Genomic DNA, 5,642 nt, shown 5'->3' with positions numbered 1-5,642 from the left:
TTCACTTGTGACCGGTATACAATAGTTCCCTGTGTGTACTTACACAGCTCTGCTTCCAGGAGCCAATCCAGTGAACCGTAGTCTTTATAGCTCAGCAGGATTGGGTGCCTGGGTGTGAAATGTAGAGGGGAATGAGGAGAACTGGGAGTTGAGGGAGGACTTAATGCCCGAGTGAACTCAGCCATGTTGCTGTGGTGATAATGAGCAGATTATGCATTTGAAGGCACAATGAGTTTTTCTCTGTACCAGAGCAGAGCTTTGCTTTTCTTTCCAAATCTTTATGTCTTCATTTGTTCAAAGGAATCTGAGATTAAATCTCTAACGTGACTAAAAAAACAAAAAAAAACCTGCTTGATCTAAGCATATAAAAGAAACAACAAGGTGACGGTTAGCAATGGCATTAGGTGTCATTTTACATCTTTATTGTTGGTTTAATAGAAAAAAAATGTTATTCTTTTGATACAGATTCAAAATTACAACAAAAACAGAAAATTACATACATTTCCTAGCAGCACAACTTAATTTCCTGTGATGTCACTGGCCATGTAAGGTCATTTTGTTTACTCAATATAACTAAAATGTGCATTTATGTCGATTTAAAGATAGAGCTTTTGAGTGACAGGGGCTTGCAGCTTTGATAAATGTGTAGAGGCAATACAGGTCAAATTGCAGCAAACAACAGGAGGTAAGAAAAGAAGAGTTCTGCACTAGTTCTGCATATTTTACAATGTAAGGCTGTAGAAAGGCCTGGGCTGAATGTTTCTGTGGAGTCATAAATGAGAATATATGACCAACAAGACATTAAAAGTAATACCTACAATCAATCTGGAATGGCACTCTGAACAGCTGAACAAAAAGGTTCAGTATTACAATTATTGTTTGGATTACCTCCAAGTACAGGGGCTTTTCAAACAGAAGAAACTCTAATTAGGTGAGACTTAGAGGCCGAGTGATGTCTTCTGGGTGGTAAAAAAAAAAAAAATTAATCAATTTCAAAAAGCGCAATTCCAACACTAACCTACCAAAATGTATGCCTTTTTCATGTTTTACCTTGTCTCATCAGACAGGACTAGAAAAATTTCCCTATTATTCTGTAACCTGCAGCACCGTGTTAGAAACCATACAGAAGAGACATCCAAAGTTTTCATAAAGGAAAAAGCTTGAAGTTTTACAACAACTCAAAGTATAATTATAAAAAGAATCTTTAAAAATTTAAAATGACAAAAACAAGTGGTAGGGTTAGCAGCACATTTAGGTAAAATACAAGGTGTTCTAGTAGGCATTAAGTTCTTCCTGGAGCGCTCCTCTCCCTGAGCCGTCACCTTATCGTGGTGGAGGGGTTTGTGCGTCCCGAAGATCCTAGCAGCTATGTTGTCGGGGGCTTTATGCCCCTGGTAGGGTCACCCATGGCAAACAGGTGTCTAGGGGAGGGACCAGACCAAGCACGGCTCATAGACCCCTATGATGACGACCAACCTGGGCATGAATGTTCCCTTGCCCGGACGCGGGTTACCGGGACCCCCCTCTGGAGCCAGGCCTGGAGGCGGGGTACGAGAGCGAGCATCTGGTGGCCGGGCCTTCGCCCATGGGGCCCGGTCGGGCTCAGCCCGAAAGGGTTACATGGGCCCCGCCTCCCGTGGGCTCACCATCTGCGGGAGGAGCCGTAGGGGTCGGGTGCAATGTGAGCTGGGCGGCAGCAAGGGGCGGGGACCCTGGCGGTCCGATCCCCGGCTGCAGAAGCTGGCTCTAGGGACGTGGAACGTCACCTCTCTGGTGGGGAAGGAGCCTGAGCTGGTGCGCGAGGTTGAGCGGTTCCGACTAGATATAGTTGGACTCACCTCGACGCATGGCTTGGGCTCTGGAACCAGTACCCTCGAGAGGGGCTGGACCTTCTTCCACTCTGGAGTTGCTCATGGTGAGAGGCGCCGAGCTGGTGTGGGCATTCTCATCAGCCCCCAGCTTGGTGCCTGCACGTTGGGGTTTACCCCGGTGGATGAAAGGGTAGTTTCCCTCCGCCTCCGGGTGGGGGGACGGGTCCTGACTGTTGTCTGTGCTTATGCACCAAACAGCAGTTCAGAGTACCCACCCTTTCTGGGGTCCTTGGAGGGAGTGCTGGAGGGTGCTCCTTCTGGGGACTCCATTGTTCTGCTGGGGGACTTCAATGCTCACGTGGGCAATGACAGTGAGACCTGGAGGGGAGTGATTGGGAGGCATGGTCCCCCCCCTCTGAACCCAAATGGTGTTTTGTTATTGGACTTCTGTGCTCGTCATGGATTGTCTATAACGAACACCATGTTCCAGCATAAGAGTGTCCATATGTACACCTGGCATCAGGATTCCCTGGGCCGCAGTTCAATGATCGACTTTGTAGTCGTATCGTCGGACCTGCGGCCACATGCCTTGGACACTCGGGTGAAGAGGGGGGCGGAGCTGTCAACTGATCACCACCTGGTGGTGAGTTGGCTCAGATGGTGGGGGAGGAAGCCGGTCAGAGCTGGCAGGCCCAAACGTGTTGTGAGGGTCTGCTGGGAACGTCTGGCTGAGTCCCCTGTCAGAGCGAGCTTCAACTCCCACCTTCAGCAGAGCTTCGAACATGTCCCGGGTGAGGCGGGGGATGTTGAGTCCGAATGGGCTGTGTTCCGTGCCTCTATTGCTGAGGCGGCCAGCCGGAGCTGTGGCTGCAAGGTCGTTGGTGCCTGTTGTGGCGGTAATCCCAGGACTCGTTGGTGGACACCAGCAGTGAAGGATGCCGTCAAGCTGAAGAAGGAGTCCTATCGGGCCTTCTTGGCCTGTGGGACTCTGGAGGCAGCTGATGGGTACCGACGGGCTAAGCGGCATGCGGCTTCGGCCGTTGCCGAGGCAAAAACTCGGGCATGGGAGGAGTTCGGCGAGGCCATGGAGAAAGACTTCCGGACGGCTTCGAGGAGATTCTGGTCCACCATCCGGCGGCTCAGGGGGGGGAAGCAGTGCTCCATCAACACTGTGTACAGTGGAGATGGGGTGCTGCTGACCTCAACTCGGGACGTTGTGGGTCGGTGGAGGGAATACTTCGAAGACCTCCTCAATCCTACCAACACGTCTTCCCATGAGGGAGCAGAGCTGGTGGACTCGGGTGGACTCTCCTATCTCTGGGGCTGAAGTCGCTGAGGTGGTCAAAAAGCTCCTTGGCGGCAAGGCCCCGAGGGTGGATGAGATCCGCCCGGAGTTCCTTAAGGCTCTGGATGCTATGGGGCTGTCCTGGCTGACACGCCTCTGCAGCATCGCGTGGACATCGGGGGCAGTACCGCTGGATTGGCAGACTGGGGTGGTGGTCCCCCTTTTTAAGAAGGGGGACCGGAGGGTGTGTTCCAATTACAGGGGAATCACACTCCTCAGCCTCCCTGGTAAGGTCTATTCAGGGGTCCTGGAGAGGAGGGTCCGCCGGATAGTCGAATCCCGGATTGAGGAGGAGCAGTGTGGTTTTCGTCCTGGTCGCGGAACAGTGGACCAGCTCTATACCCTCTCTGGGGTCCTGGAGGGGGCATGGGAGTTTGCCCAACCAGTCTACATGTGCTTTGTGGACCTGGAGAAGGCATTCGACCGTGTCCCCCGGGGGCTCCTGTGGGGGGTACTCCGGGAGTATGGGGTACCGGACCCCCTTGTACGAGCTGTCCGGTCCCTGTACGACAGGTGTCAGAGCTTGGTCCGCATTACCGGTAGTAAGTCGGATTCGTTTCCGGTGAGGGTTGGACTCCGCCAAGGCTGCCCTTTATCACAGATTCTGTTCATAACTTATATGGACAGAATTTCTAGGCGCAGCCGAGGGGTTGAGGGGATCCGACTTGGTGGCCTCAGGATTGGGTCCCTGCTTTTTGCGGATGACGTGGTCCTGTTGGCTTCATCTGGTCGTGATCTCCAGCTCTCGCTTGAGCGATTCGCGGCCGAGTGTGAAGCGGCTGGGATGAGAATCAGCACCTCAAAATCTGAGACCATGGTCCTCAGCCGGAATAGGGTGGATTGCCCTCTCCGGGTCGGGAGTCAGGTCCTGCCTCAAGTGGAGGAGTTTAAATATCTCGGGGTCTTGTTCACGAGTGAGGGAAGGATGGAGCGTGAGATCCACAGACGGATCGGTGCGGCGTCTGCAGTAATGCGGGCTCTGCGCCGGTCTGTCGTGGTGAAGAAGGAGCTGAGCCAGAAGGCGAAGCTCTCGATTTATCAGTCGATCTACGTTCCTACCCTCACCTATGGTCATGAGCTGTGGGTCGTGACCGAAAGAACGAGATCTCGTATACAGGCGGCTGAAATGAGTTTCCTCCGCAGGGTGGCCGGGCTCTCCCTTAGAGATAGGGTGAGGAGCTCAGTCATCTGGGAGGGGCTCAGAGTAGAGCCGCTGCTCCTTCGCATCGAGAGGAACCAGTTGAGGTGGCTCGGGCATCTGGTCAGGATGCCTCCTGGACGCCTCCCTGGTGAGGTGTTCCAGGCACGTCCCTCTGGGAGGAGACCCCGGGGAAGACCCAGGACACACTGGAGGGATTACATCTCTCGGCTGGCCTGGGAACGCCTCGGGATCCCCCCCGCAGAGTTGGCAAATGTGGCTGGGGAGAGGGAAGTCTGGGCTTCCCTGCTTAGGCTGCTGCCCCCGCGACCCGACCCCGGATAAGCGGCAGAAGATGGATGGATGGATGGATGGATGGATGGATGGATGGATGGATGGATGGAGCGCTGCAACAGCTTTGTGGGCTACATGAGAGAAGCACAAGGTGTGAGAACAAGTACACATTTATTATTCGTCGGACATTATCATATTTTAGCAAGCAGTCAGAGGAAAAGCCCATCAAACCAGTTCAGCAGATGCCACAGGACCACCAACATGTATTCAGTCTTTATCCATTCTGCCACATAATTATACTCAATAGTTCTCTTGACAGTAGTGTAGCTAACAATATAGACCGAAAAAAAGATGACACTAACACAATTTTTTGGGATAATTAATAACTATTTTCAATTATATTAATATATATCGGCATTCATTTACTGTAGTTAATAAAAAGGAGCACCCAACTGGTTCTAACCAGCAACAATTAAAAAAAAACTATATGTCACAAGAGAAAGAAAAACAAGTAACTGAGATGTGAAATTTTCACTGTACACACAAAGTGCATTATTTGTCTAAATTTTGAAACAAAGTCTGGTTTGGTGGGCAGACTTTGAATTACCGCAAGTGTGGATTTATCTACGGCAGATTTGTTTTCAAACTGCGACTACAGCTGGAACTCCTTTTTAAAAGATGTGCTGTAGGAAAAAAGTGATGTAAATTGCTGACTAAAAGGTGAGTAACCACTGTATATAAAAAAAAAAAACCCCATATCCAAATGTAAATTTTCACAGTCACAGAAGTCACATAATCTACTCAACTCTATTAAATCTTGTTAAGACCGGTACATGTGCAAGCAGGCTTCGGCAGATGGTTACCTACAGATCATTCAACATGGCTGCCAGACAGATACTTTTGACATAGGAGCCGAATTTTAAGTAACTGTAAATTAATTCATATATATTATATATGCATATACATATATAATATAGAAATCATATGAATACACACATGGATGGATGCTGTTGACATAAGTGAAAATCAACAGTGAAGCTCTAGTTTCTGATGC

This window comes from Telmatherina bonti (assembly GCF_933228915.1).
Source record: "Telmatherina bonti genome assembly, chromosome: 12".
Lineage (NCBI taxonomy): Eukaryota > Metazoa > Chordata > Actinopteri > Atheriniformes > Telmatherinidae > Telmatherina > Telmatherina bonti.
The sequence above is the reverse complement of the archived record's forward strand: the minus strand, read 5'-3'. Positions refer to the sequence as shown.